This window comes from Urocitellus parryii, chromosome X (genome assembly GCF_045843805.1).
Source record: "Urocitellus parryii isolate mUroPar1 chromosome X, mUroPar1.hap1, whole genome shotgun sequence".
NCBI classification, from domain to species: Eukaryota; Metazoa; Chordata; class Mammalia; order Rodentia; family Sciuridae; genus Urocitellus; species Urocitellus parryii.
The window spans coordinates 129,521,843-129,537,010 of NC_135547.1; the positions used below are offsets into that span (position 1 = coordinate 129,521,843).

The 15,168-nt window shown below is 45.0% G+C and overlaps 1 pseudogene; it reads right to left on the reverse strand.

Annotated features, from left to right (window-relative positions):
- Window positions 1-3,982: 3,982 nt before the first annotated feature.
- LOC113178303 (olfactory receptor 2W3-like) lies at window positions 3,983-12,444 on the reverse strand (annotated as a pseudogene).
- Window positions 12,445-15,168: the final 2,724 nt, after the last annotated feature.

Below are 15,168 nucleotides of genomic sequence, written 5' to 3' on the forward strand. Positions count from 1 at the left end.
TGTTTTTTGGTACTGCACATTGAACGAAGTGAGCCTAAGCACTAAGCCACATCTCCTTTTTTATATCATTTATACAGAGTCTTGCCCATTTGCTCAGGCCCTCACTACATTGCTGAGACTGGCCCCCAAATTCAACCCTCCTGCCTCAGCCTCCCAAGCCACTGGGATTACAGGCATGCCACACCACAGCAGATAACACTATGTTTTTTGAGGAGACCTTCAGTCCTGGGAGCAGAGATCTCTAAGAACACAGGATGAAAGCAAGTTGGGTGCTGCTAGGCAGATTATCAAACAGACTGAGCACGATCATAGGTTAGAAATGGTCTAGGGCCATGGGAGCTGGCTCCCTGGGAAGCAGAGTTTGAGGGAGGTTTCATGGGTAGGGGCAGCTGGGTGGGTCCTGATTCTGCTGGGTCTCATTGCTCCAGATAGGGAATACACATACAATGTTAAATAGAGAATATAGCATGGAATCTCATTATTTAGTAATAACAGTATAATTATAATGTAATAACACAAAAGCTCTACATTATAATTTACAACCTATGTTAATGTGCCTGTGTCAATATTCATTTTGAAGTGGCACACACTATAATTCTGTGACTTGGGAGACTGAAGCAGGAGGATTGTAAGTTGGAGACCAGCCTCAGCAACTCAGAAAGTCCCTAAGTAACTTAGAGTCTGTGTCAAAATAAAATATATATTAAAAAAAGGATTAGTAATGTAGCTCAGTGGTTAAGCACCTCAGGTTGAATCTCCAGTACCAATAGTCATAATAATAATTAAAGTAATAATTTTGTTGATACATCTGCAGAATCAAAAGCTTGACACTTAATAAGTTCAAAACTTGGAGCCTCTGTAGGGACTTGGGCTACAAAGTCAACAGAGTCAAGGGTGTGGCTGGGTCTGAAGAAGGTGACCCAGCACAGAGGATGCTGAAGAACTCAGAGGTGTCAAAGTGGGCTGGTGACTGGGGACACAGCTGGCCCAATGTGCTGGTTTTGTGTTCCACACAGCATGGGTGACGGGAAGGAAGCAGGGCACCTAGCGATGGCCAGCTGCCATGTCTTTCCTTATCCCAAGATCCACTGGGCTGGAGCTGGCTTTGGCCATCAGGCAGAGGTGGAGTTAGCTTGGGTGGTGGCCTGAGGTCATCAATGAACAGTCAGAGTCTGTGTTTTGAAGGCCCCAGGCTGGGTGTTTGGTTACAGCAGCCCAGGAAGACTAATACAGTGTCCAGCAGCCCTCTGACCAGTGCAATGACCTGAGTGTGTCTGGAGCTGCCACATTGGAACTGAGGGTCCCTTAGCTCTGACTGATGAGCATGTGGAGATGTAGCAAACCAGCCATGGGATGGGTGTGAACTATGAGCCTGCTGGTCTCTGCCCACCACCTCGTGGAACCAGGGCTCCGAGTCAGGCATGAGGACACGGGTCTCCCAAGGGTCTCTGCAGAGGTCAACGATCAAATGCGGGACAAGCTGGACCACTTGTCCCCATAACATGGCAGACCCCTCCCCCTTGGCAGGCTCATGGGCCCTCTGGCTGGAAGAGCAGGGTCAGGAAGTGCCTGTCCCACAGAGCTGCTCCTGTGGAGGGACAAGGATCACAGAGAGATGACTGAGGCCAACAGCAGGACTCAGCCAGGTGTCCTCAGGGGCTGAACAGCACCAGGAACGGTGGCCCGTGTGGGTGGGCATAAGCTGTTCTGTCCTCTCCAGAGCAGAGAGAAGGCAGCCTCCAATTAGATTCCCCCAGACCCATTCACTACAATGAGACCTGAGAGTGTGACATCCAGAGAGCAGCTACTGCCTGAGGATCTACACCTCAGACAGGAAAAGCCACCCATCAGGATGGGCCCCAGCCATGACTGATGTCTGTCTGCTCAGCCTGCTCTGTCCTGGCGCCCTCCAGCCACAGGCGCAGCCCACCAGCTCCCAGCCCTGCCCGGCTGCTGGTCGACCTAGTCCCTTCAGCTCTCACCTTCCTCCTTCACTATTCTCTTTTTGGAGAAACACAGCTTATTTTAAAAAAGAATCTTAGAGATTAAAATTCCTCTTTCATCTCACTCCAGGGACAATGGCAGCTTCTAGGAACACAAACAACAGTGAGCGTGGCGCGGGGAATGGTGTTAGACTAGGACGCAAGGAAAGACCACTGGCTCCAATTAAAATCAAATTAAAGCAAGCTTATTATTTTGACCAGCCGGGCTGCCTCTCCCACCCAACACTGACCCCAAGACCTGTCTGCACAGCAAGGCCCCTCCTCCCCCACCCATCTCCCTTCCCTCCTGTCATCCTCTCCACCAACCCTGACACCCGCTGGTTCCATTCTGTACTCCAGAGGCTCCGCAGTCTTCAGCAACCTGGCCCTTTTCTGGGTCTCTATTTGAGGGAGATGCGCCTGCACATGCAAGGGACTGAGTATCTTCTCTCCCTGAATCTCTCTTACTGCCAATTTAATCCCCAGCAGCCTACAGGCCCTTAATGGGGACAGTTTCCTTGCCAACACATCCAGAGACCTCTCTTTCACGTCTCTGCAGTCACTCTCTGCTCTGTGGGCTGTGCTCCTGTGCAGAGGCTTCATCCAGTTTCCTGAGTTTACAATCCTCTCCTTTATGCAGGGGGCCTGTTTTCGCCGTGAGCAGAGTGCCCCCTGCTGGCCGTCCTGAGTTATGACCGTTTCTTTTACAGGCCTCCTCCGTGGTGTTCAATCTTCAGTCCCCACGTGCTTGTGTGTCTGGTGCACTGCTCCATGTCTGGGTCCATGCGTTTGCTTCTGTACATTGCTTCCGGGGAAACCAGGCCTTTGTGTTTGTGTGCGCTCTTTCTCATCCAGCAACGAGGCCCACGGAACAGGGTCGAGGACAGTGTGGCTAGAGAGTCACGAATCAAGACCTCCAGACACCAAGCAGGAAGCAGGTCCGATTTTATTGCGCAGTTACCATGTGTATACACTCGGGCAGCAGCTAAGCACATTACACGCAGCCACCAATACAATTTCTTTTTTTTTTTTTTTTTTAATATTTTTGAAGTTTGTAGAGGAGACTCTCTCTCTTTTTTTTTTTTTTTTCTTAATATTTATTTATTTTTAGTTCTCGGCGGACACAACATCTTTGTTTGTTTGTGGTGCTGAGGATCGAACCCGGGCTGCACGCATGCCAGGTGAGCGCGCTACCGCTTGAGCCACATCCCCAGCCACCACCAATACAATTTCTGAACAACTCTAGGAGACCAAAGTAGGCCCCCCAATATTCCCTCTGGCCTACTGATGATTCCAAGGTTGTTCTGTTGAGCAACTGCTGGCACAGGAGAGGTTCTGAAGAGCCACAACCAATCAAGTAGCAGGCCATGGAGCAAGTGCAGGGTCTGCAACAGGTGGCCTCACACCCAGGGAGGGGCCTACAGGGTGAGCAGCCTGAAGCTCACACCCCTAGCTGGAGGGGAGTGGCCTGCCTCTCAAGTGCTCTTCATGTATGCCACATATGCAGTTCTCCATGCACTTGTGCCCACGTCTCCCCCTCAGACTTGCCACAAGGACTTTTGCTAGCATCCCTTATTTTTGTTTGGTGGCCTTCACATGCTTGCATAAGCATCTCACAACACAAGAAAAAAAAATTACTGTCACACTCAGTAGGGCCAGGGTAATAGCGTTATAAGGGTTAGTAACTTGGCTCTCAGGTTTTTCCAATGTTCAGCCAATCCCTGGAAGAAAGAGGAGGCTGATGAGACAGACTCCTTCGTCCCCTTGATTTCGACCATGGCCTTAGTGACGTCATGCAGCCCTAACACAGTGAGCATCCCAAGCGCCCTTCATGAACTGAGAAAAAGTGGAGATCTGCAAGGTTCCATTGTCAGATACAGCGTATTGGGTGACGCAAATACTATGAAATTCAGGGTGACCGTGAGCCTTAGCAACATAAACAGAACACCTCGTGGCTCCTGGTGGAGGTCTGGTTCTTGCTGAATGAGGCAAATAGTGGTTCAGTTCAGTTTATTTAAGTCATTTTGAGAGGCGAAGGCTGCTGCCACACAGGGGACACATCGTTTCCAGTGTGCAGTGTGGATCCTCTGAGTGAGCGCAGCAGTGGCAGTGGCTGTGGCGGCGATGGCGGCCACTAGGGCAACAATCCCAGCAATAATGAGGCCAATATCACGCCTTGTCCGGTGCAGGATCTCACTCAGAGGATGCTTCCTCTGCATGTCCCATGGACTCCTCCACTCCTTGGACGGGTCCACTGGAAGCCAGGCTGCGGGGGGCATCTGAGGATCAATGCACATTTAGCTTCATAGCCGGTGTAGACAGGTTGGGAGGCAGCAGGATGCATTGACTGCACAAGGGATCTCTGCATGAGTGATATTTACACCATCAGAGGCAGTGATTATGAGCATGGCAAGGGTGGCGTGACACAAGCTTGTGCACAGTGGGTATGGGTATACTTAGGGATGAAGGCACATGTTGCATTTAGGGCCTTTATCGACCCATTCATGCAGCCTGCTGATGCCTATTGGAAGGGTCTAGTGGCCAGCAATATTGGTGTGATGCGAGATTGATTTCCTGCATAGTGGTGGATGACAGATTGTCCCAGGTAGCAGTTACTTTGTAGCCCACATGGTATTTGGGCACATAGGTTACATTCCAGGGAGCTATGCCCACCCAGGTGCCTAGGTATTGATCTTCGCAAGAGAAATTTCTCTTTCCAAGGAGATAAGGTGTGGCTGCCACACATGGATTTCTTGGGGTGCTGTCATTATCAGAGGGGAGCTTTCTAAAGAGTGTTGTTGGGCATGTTGGCAGCCAGGGTTTCTGGCACTTGCCATGGGGGGGGTGTCTATGGCTATTGGTAGCGTTAACTACCAAGCGTCAGTGAGAGACAGCCAGCATAGGACTTGTTATATTGATCTACAAAAGTTTCATTAGCAAGAGCAAAACAGAGGACGGTCCTGGTTGTAGGTCTCATCAACGATGGAGAAACCACTCGGCTGAGCAGGCGTGGGAGTGCTGGTGTTCCCCTGCACAGGTGGTCCTTGTACAGCTACCTCAGGATCAATCAGGAAGGAGTTATTAGAAAAGAGCTTAGATAGGGCTCCTTCCCAATTGACCACTGCTAATTTGGTGGCCAAGGGACCAAAGCCCAATTTACGTGGCAGGTAGTTTCACTGCAGGCACCCAGATGGGGTGAGGCTTCTGTCAACATGTACAAACCCTGGACCCAGTTTTAGGAGGGTCGCTAGACCATTCCATGCATTTGTGATGGGATCCAGCTGGGAGATTATAGGTAAACGGCAGGGCACAGTGAATGGGGACCTATGATTGTGGGTGGCTGTTTCCATGGAAAACTTTGAAATTGAAAGAAAATTTGAAGTAAATAAGATTTTGCTCAATGCATTGAGAGGAGATTGTGTAGAGTCTCTTCCCTCCCCCTGCCCCGTTTTTTTAGTATGGCCTTTAATTCCTTGGGTGTTCTGACTATGATGCATTAAACCTGAGGATTATAGGGGATCCAAGTGACATGGTTTATATGCCACGTAGAGCAAAATTCCTTGAAGGCTCTGCTTGCCTAGGCTGGAGCAGTGCCAGTTTTGATAGAGAAAGGAGCTGCCATGATCCCAAAGCACTTAAGTAGCTGGGGATGGCCATTCCACAGCCTGAACAGGTATCAGTGATCACATACATATATTTTAATTTCCTGAAGGTACATAGTGAGTGACATCTACTTGCCATAAGGCATTAGATTTTAACCTTGGGGATTTTCTCCAGCAGGTTGTTAAGCGACAACAGGAAGGAAAGGGGCATATTTTTGTGGTCTTGACTAGCTGCTTGCAAGCCTCCTTGGTCAGTTCAGGAAATAATTTGCAGAGGCTCTGGGCATTCTCGCCAGAACTGTCTTGTCCCTCCACCCCCCAGCAAGTGGAGCTGCCTCCTCCTTTATAGCTACCTTATTCCTGCTTTCCTGCAGTGGCCAAGGCTGAGGCCAGCAGAGAGGCTTGAGCCCCTTGTGTCCCTGTATCCTGGGTGGCCAAATCCAGTCATCCACTGGGCTGCATTGTGCTGGCGCCTGCTGCTCTCTGTCCCTTGTTTAGTCCCTCCCTGATCACCTCCTTGGCTGCGGCTTCCCGTCTCTTCCATGAGACACTTTTCCTTTCTTGGATTATTCACTCTGTCCATAAACTGTGACTGAGTGATTTGAGCACATGCTCTGCAGATGACCCTGGGGCCCATCCCCTGTACTGCCTTCTTTCCCTCCTTCAGGGCACCCAATGCCTGTGGGTACCAAGCAGCAGGGCGCTGTGGCGGGGCTCTGTTGGTTGCAGGCTGAGGTCCTCTCCATTAATTTTCATCTTATATCTTCCACAGACCTTCCAAAGGCTCTCTGGCCTCTTGGAGTGGGTTTCTGGAGACCATGGCTCAGGCCTGTCTGGTGGCCTGGTCATTTCCAAGCCATCAGGGCCCCATGCTGCGCAGTGCTAATTGCATTCTTAATTATCCATTGCTACAAGTTTGATGGTTAGGAGGAAGCATCCTTATGTTTCAGAATCTGCTCTGGCAAAAGGGTCACAAAAGTCAGGCCCTTCATACTCTCTTGGGTTCCTCTCACGCATACAAATTCCGACCTGCATTTCCATGCAGACAACAGGTGGTTTGCTGGGGAATGGGACAGACCCTGTCCACTTCCTCCAGGCAGGGCTGCAGCGACATTGCTTTTTGGCAAATGAATCACATGGGGTCTGCCCCCTGGGCCACATTTATAGTTACTCTCTTAACCTTGTGCTCCCACCATTCATTTATCTGTCTCCTAACAGAGGGCAGAAAAAGACAACATGCTTCCTTGCGAGCCTATGTCAAACTCAGCTTTGACACCATCCAGGAAGACACAGTGGTTCACACCAAGAGCCCTGAGAGAGCTGGGGGGTTCCAGCTAAAACGCTGAGAGCTCCACTGTGAACTCAGCAGACTACAGAAGCAGGACCCGGGAGGCTGCTGCCAGTGTGGCCCTGGTAGCAGTCTGCAGGTTCAGGGCTGCACATCCGGGTGTGGGGGACAGGCCCTGTGCTGTTATAAAACCCACAGCGCTGGCCTTAATCAGGTGCCCAGAGGCCAGCCCTGCAAGGGTGCTGAGAGCTGCAGGCGGACACCTCATCTGCCCCATGGCTCAGAGGACACCAGTGGTCTTATGGAGCTGACCCTGAGCCTGGGTGCTGGTCACTCCCTGGGCCCTCCCTCCTTGTCCCCTTTTCTGTTCCCCAGCATCAGCCTTCTCACCTCCCTGTTTCTGAGGGTGGAGATGAGGGGTTGAGGAGGGGGTGACGGGTTGTAGAAGAGCATGAGGACCTTGCCCTGGTACTTGAGGATGATGTTCCCGTAGGACAGGGAGCCCAGGGTGAGGGGGCCGCAGGTGTTGAAGACTGAGTCTTCCTGAGGACGACTGCATTCTGAGCACAGCACTGACGATGTGACCACAGGAGCCCAGGAGGAAGACCACGGGAAACAGCATGATGCCCACATCCAGGACAAGGACAGTGCCCTCAATAGCCACCATGCTGACACAGGCCACACGCATCAGGATAGGTATCTCACACAGGAAGTGATCCTTCTTCTTGTGCGCACAGCAGTGTAACCATAGGGTCGCTGACACATGACCAAGGAGTTGACTGCACCACAGCCTGGAAGTCATGATCACGGTGTAGGCCAGGGGCTTCCAGATAGCCACTAACCTGTCATTGGCCGTGACACTCAGCAGCAGTCCCTCCACTCCACCAGGCCCAGGAACAGGAAGAGCTGGACTGTGCCCCTGCAGAGCTGATGGTCTTGTTGTGGACACGTAGGTTGTGCAGCAGCTGGGGATGGAGCTGGGGGTGAAGCTGAGGTCCATGAAGGACGAAGGGGGTAAGGAGTACACGGGCTTGTGGAGGTGGGGTCCAGCTGTGACACCAGGAGGATGGAGTGTGGCCCAGGAGGGTCAGCAGGTGGGCTACCAGGAGGACCACAAAGAGGACCCTCTTCACATTGGGGAAATTGGAGAATCCCAGGAGGATAAGGAGGCCCTGGGAGCTGCCATTGGTCCCATCCATCTCTATGGCACCTGAGGAGAGGTGTCAACAGCAGAAATGGCAAGGGCTGCTGCAGTGTGGGCTCCTAGCCAGGCTTAAAGCAGCACCGTGAGGACTTGTTTACTGACTCACATAACCTCTATCTGTGCTGTGCAGGCTCTGCTGGGATTATTATTATTATTCCCAAGTTATAGAAAGGAAACGGAGACACTTGTGTGAAGTGAATGTCCCACGTGGAGGGGCAGAGCTGGTCTGTACCCAGGAAATGTGGCTGCCATCTTCACCCTTATCCACCCCCGATTCATTGTTACTGCAGAACAGGAGGACACACACCTGCCGAGCTCCATCCTTTGCTTCTTCCAGCTATACAAGCTCTTGAGCTCCTGTCAAAACCTCAGAGGCACAAAGAACACCCCAAACAACCACCTGATAGGATTTAGGAAACACCATGTGCTGCTGATCCTTCAACATCACGGGGTTGAAGTACAAGGGCAACTCATACAGAAATCTGGGTTCAGTATATAAAACAAGCTTAGAGATTTGCAAGCATTTGATAAAGTAAAAGACAAAACATGTAACTAAATATTTAGTCTTTAAAAAAATATTTATTTTTTCAGTTTTTTAGGTGGACACAAGGTCTTTATTTCATAGTTGTGTGGTGCTGAGAATCGAACCCAGTGACTCCTGCATGCTAGGCGACACTCCACCATGGAGCCACACCCCACCCTACATATTCAATATTTATCAAAAATTTAGAATGTCATGAATGCATAAATCTACACTGTCATTATGATACTTTATCATTTACTACTATAAAATACACACAAATCTCATGTAAAAAGGGAAAATATATCAACATTTCCAGAAACAGAGACTATACAAGGTGCCACTTGCAAAGGAGAGAAATAAAAACCAAAGCAGAACTGCAGCAGCAGCATCCCTGCAGGAGAGGAACTTGGGGAGCCTGGCGCTGTGCCATGACCTCAGCCACCCCTGTGGGGGGAAACGTGTCCTTCTCCTCACTTGAGCAATGGGGACAGGATCCTAAGCCCCTGGCCCCTGTGTGGAGGTTACTGCTCAGGCTTCTGACTCCCAACAAGGAATGTCCTATTACATTTCTACATACAAGGCTTTTCTCCAGTTTGAGTTCTTCCCTGCTGTTTAAAGAGGCCTTGACAGTTGAAAGGGTACCATATCATGTCAATAGCAGAGGGGGGAAATTCAAGATGGTGGGCCAGAGACAGGCAGCATCCTGTGTTGTTCCAAGGCCAAGGTCTCACCTCATCGGAATACAGGATTTCAGAGAGCATGAAAATACACTCTAGAGTGGATTTTCACAGAAATCACCATGGTGTAAGCCCAGTGCAGAATTCAGAGCCTCAGCATTCGAGTAAGACTATGGACTCCAGGCCCAACCCCCGCAGCTCTAGCCACAAGCAGCTCTTGAGCGGCTCAGCAGAAACACCTCTCAGCCCCTCTGCAGAACTCCAGGCTGCACCCCATTCTCACACAGGCCACTCAGCTGCTACCTACCCACAGCACAAGGCCATCACAAAGCTCCCCCCACATCACTGGAAGCAGAACGGCTCCATCTTGGATCACGTTTCTCCTCATATTTGGTGAGCATGGCTGGCAGATAAGAACTCCCTCTGAGCCACATATCATCCTGCTAGATCCCCAGTTCATTGTCCTAAAGAGACTCTAAACCTTTTTACAAAACTACTGATTATATTTTAAATAATAATTGAATCCAACATTTCTGGACATTGAGACGAAACTGTAAATGTCTTCATAACAACAAATTGTTCATACTGATGTATTGTTGATATTGGGATCTGTTAACATCGTCCTCCCCCACAAAGGAGGGATCTTGCAAACCTACAAGAGCACTACAAAAATATAGGACAAGAAAAATAACACCCCAGAAACACAGAGCTGGAAAGGAAGACACACAAGTAACATGAAAAGACAAGGGGAGAAAGTGCCCAAACAAATCAAGACAACACATCATTAGAATCATTGGAAGCTACAGCAGAAAAATGGACCCAGAAAGATTTCAGGATATACATGGTTAAAATGTCCTGTGAACTCCAAGAAGATATAAGAGAGCAAAGACAAAGAATAAGAGATCACTTTGATAATGAGGTACTTAAACAAATCCAAGAAGCAAAAGATCAGCTCAACAGAAAGACAGAGGCTCTAAAAGAAACAAACAAACAGAGATCCTTGAACTGAAAGAAATAATAAACTAAACTCAGAGCTCAAATGAAAGCATCACGAACAGAGTAGACTACTGGGAAGATAGAACATCAGACAATGAAGATAAAATATATAATCTTGAAAGGAACATAGACCATAGAGTGAAAATGGTAAGGAACCAGGAGCAGAACATTCAAGAAATAAGGGATAGCATAAAAAGTCAAATTTGGGAGTTATTGGGATTAGGGAAGCATGGAGGACCAAACCAAAGGAATCAAGGATCTATTCTATGAAACAATATCAGAAAACTTTCAAAACACAAAGAATGAATTGGAAATCCAAATTGAAGAGGCTACAGGATGCCAAATGTACAAACTCAAAACAGATCCATACCAAGGCACATAATAATAAAAATGCTCACCATACAGAATATGGAGAGAATTTTACAAGCCATGAGAGAAAGGAATCAGATTATATATAGGGGAAAATCAGTTGGGATAATGGCAGATTTTTTCATCACAGACCCTAAAAGCTAGAAGATCCTGGAACAACATCTATCAAGCTGAAAGAAAATAGGTGCCAACCAAGAATCTTGAATCCAGCAAAAGTAAGCTATAGATTTCAAGATGAAATAAAATCCTTCCATGATAAACAAAAGTAAAAAAAAGAATTTATAGCTAGAAAACCAGCACTACAAAACACCCTTGGAAAAATATTCCATGAAGAGGAAAAGAAAAATAACAATGAAAATCAAAAGAGGAAGGTAGTACCTCAAAGGAAAAACAAATCAAAGAAGAAAATCAAGTCAAGTTAAATAACAAAAATAAACAAATATGGCTGGAAATACAAACCATGTCTCAATAATTACCCTGAAAGCAAATGGATTAAACTCGCCAATCACAAGACATAAGCTAGCAGACTGGATTAAAAAAACAAAAAAAGGCCCAACAACATGCTGCCTCCAGGAGGCTCACCTGATAGAAAAAGACATACACTGACTGAGGGTGAAAGGTTGGGAAAAACCATACCACTCACATGGACTGCACAAGTAAGCAGGGTTTTCCATACTCATATCAAATAAAGGAGACTTCAAGCCAAAGTAAATGAAAAGGGATAAAGATGGACATTACATACTGCTCAGGGGAACCATACACCAACAAGATGTAACAATCATAAATATATATGCTCCAAACAATGGTGCAGCTATGTTCAAACAAACTCTTCTCAAGTTCAAGAGTCAAACTGACCATAACACAATAATCTTGGGTGACGTTAACACACCTCTCTCACCACTGCACAGATCCTCCAAACAAAAGTGAATAAAAAAACCATAAAACTCACTAACATAATCTATAATTTAGACTTAACTGACACATATAGAATATTTCAACCTGCATCAAACAGAAACATTTTCTTCTCAGTAGCACATGGATCCTTCTCTAAAATAGACCATATACTATGCCACAAAGCAACTCTTAGCAAATATAAAAAAGTGGAGACACTACCATATATTTCATCAGATCATAATTAAATGGAATTGGGAATCAAAAAAAAAAATGAAAATTTCTCCATCACCTGGAGACTAAACAATAGGTTACTGAATGAACAATGCATTGCAGAAGGAATCAAGGAGGGGATTAAATATTACTTAGGCATAAACAAGAACATATAAAAAACCGATGGAAATCTGAGACACTATGAAAGCAGTACTAAGAGGAAAATTTATTGCATGGCATTCATTCTTTCAAAGAAAAAAAAAGTTAACAAATAAATGACCTGACACTACCTCTCAAAGCACTAAAAAAAGAGGAACAAACCAGCAGCAAAAGCAGACGGCAAAAAATAATTAAAATTAGAGCTGAAATCAATAAAATTGAAACAAATAAAACAGTTGATAATATGGACAAAAATTTGGTTCTTTAAAAAAATAAATAAAATTGACAGACCCTTACCCATGCTAACAAAGAGAATAAGAGAGAGAGAGAGAACTCAAATTACCTGTATATGTGATGAAAATGATAATATTACAACAGATCTGACAGAAATACAGAGAATAATAGAAGACATTGCAGTTATCAAGAAATTTCTTCAGTCATACGATCTGCCATGATTGAATCAGGAAGACATACACAATTGAAACAGACCACTATCAAGTGATAAAATAGAAATCACAGCTTACCAAGATTGTACACCATGATTAAGTGAGATTCATTCATGAGATGCAAGGTTGGTTCCACTTTCGCAAATCAATAAATGTAATTTATCACATCAATTGCCCAAAGATAAGAATCAAATGATCATCTCAATAGATGCAGAAAAAGCATTTGACAAAATACAGCACCCCTTTATGTTCAAGACACTAGAACGACTAGGGATCACAGTAACATATCTCAACATCGTAAAGGGTATCTATGCTAAGCCTCAGGACAACATCATTCTAAACAGAGAAAAATTGAAGGCATTTTCTCTAAAAATTGGAACAAGACAGGGCTGCCCTCTTTCACCACTTCTATTCAACATAGTTCTTGAAATGCTGGCCAGAGCAATTAGACAAATGAAAGGAATCAAAGGAATAGGATATAGGAAAAGAAGAATATGTATAGGAAAAGAAGAACTGAAATTGGCACTATTTGCTGGTGATACGATTCCATATCTAGAAGAACCAAAAAACTCCACCAGAAAACTTCTAGAACTAGTAAATGAATTAAGCAAAGTAGCATGATATAAAATCAACACCCATAAATCAAGGCATTTCTGTATATCAGTGACAAAGCCTCTGAGAAGGAAATGAGAAAGGCTACCCAATTCACAATATCCTCAAAAAAAACAAACAAACAAAAAAACCAAAAAAATTGGGAATCAACTTAATGAAAGAAGTAAAATATCTATACATGAAAACTACAGAACCATAAAGAAAGAAATCAAAGAAGACCTCAGAAGATGAAAACGTCTAACTTGTTTTTGGATAGGCAGAATTAATATGATCAAAATGACCATACTACCAAAAGCATTATACAGATATAATACAATTCCCATCAAAATCCCCAAGGCATTCCTCATACAAATAGAAAAAGCAGGGGCTGGGGATGTGGCTCAAGCGGTAGTGCGCTGGCCTGGCATGAGTGCGGCCCGGGTTCGAACCTCAACACCACATACAAACAAAGATGTTGTGTCTGCTGAAAACTAAAAAATAAATATTGAATTAAAAAAAAAACTCTCTCTCTCGTTAAAAAGAAAATAAAAGACAAATAGAAAAAGCAATCATGAAATTCATCTGTCAAAATAAGACATGCAGAAGAGCTAAAACAATCCTTAGACTGAAGTAGGTGGCATCTCTATACCAGATCTTAAACTATACTACAGAGAAATAGTAATAAAAACAGCATGGTGTTGGCACCAAAACAGACTGGTAGCCCACTGGAACAGAATAGAGGACACAGACACTAACCCAGAAAATTACAATTATCTTATATTAGACAAAGGTGCCAAAAACATGCACTGGAGAAAAGAGCATCTTCAACAAATTGTGCAAGGAAAACTGGAAATCCATAAGCAACAACATAAAATGAAATCCCTAGGTTGCAGCATGCGCAAAGTGCAAATCGAAATGGACCAAGGACATAGGATTTAAACCAGAGACTCTGCATCTAATAGAAGAAAAAGTAGTCTGTAATATTCATTATGTGGGATTAGGCCCCAACTTCCTATAGCCCAAGAATTAAAACCAACAATCAATAAATGGGATGGAATCAACCTAAAAACTTTCTTCTCAGCAAAAAAAAAAAAAAAATCTGTGAGGTGAACAGAAAGCCTGTACCCTGGGAACAAGTTTTTAACCCTCACACATCAGACAGAGCACTAATCTCTATTGTATATAAAGAACTCAAAAAACTAAGCACCAAAAAAACAAATAACCCAATCAACAAATTGGCCAAGGATTTGAACAGACACTTCTCAGAAGAGAATATACAATCAATCAACATGAATAAGAAAAAATGCTTATCCTCTCTAGCAATTAGAGAAATGCAAAGCAAAACTTCTCTAACCTATCACCTCACTCCAGTCAGAATGACAGCTATTATGAAGACAAACAACAATAAGTGTTGGTGAGGATGCCAGGGAAAAGGTACCCTCTTACCTTGCTGGTGGGACTTCCAAATTGGTGCAGCCAATTTGGAAAGCAGTGTAGAGATTCCTTGGAAATCTGGGAATGAAACCACCATTTGACCCAGCAATCCCTCTCCTGAGACTTCCCCAAAGAACTTAAAAAACACCACACTACAGGGACACAGCCACATTAATGTTTATAGCAGCACAATTCACAAGAGCTAAACTGTGGAGTCAACCTAGATGCCCTTCAGTGGATGAATGGATTAAAAAAAGTGGCATATATACAAAATGAAACTTTAATCAGTAATAAAAAAGAAAATAAAATCATGGCATCTGCAGGTAAATAGATGGCATTGGAGAAAATAATGCTAAGTGAAGTTAGCCAATCCCCAAAAAACAAATGCCAAATGTTTTCTCTGATATAAGGAGGCGGACTCATAGGGGGTACATAGAGGAGAGCATGGAAGGATTAGATGAATTCTAGATAAAGCAAAGGTTTGGGAGGGAAAAGGAGGGGACAGAGGATTAGCAAGGATGATGGAATGTGAAGGACATCATTATACAACGTACATGTATAAAGACATGAATTGGGTGTCAAAATTCTTTATATACAGATATGAATAATTGTGGTTTATATGTGTAATAAGAATTGTAATGCATTCTGCTGCAATTTCTTTATCCAAAATAAATAAATAAATAAATAGAAAAATAGCAGATGGGTTTTCCCAGACGTAAATCCTTTTTAAAAAAATTTCTTAAAATATTTATTTATTAATTTATTTTTAAGTTTTCGGTGGACACAACATATT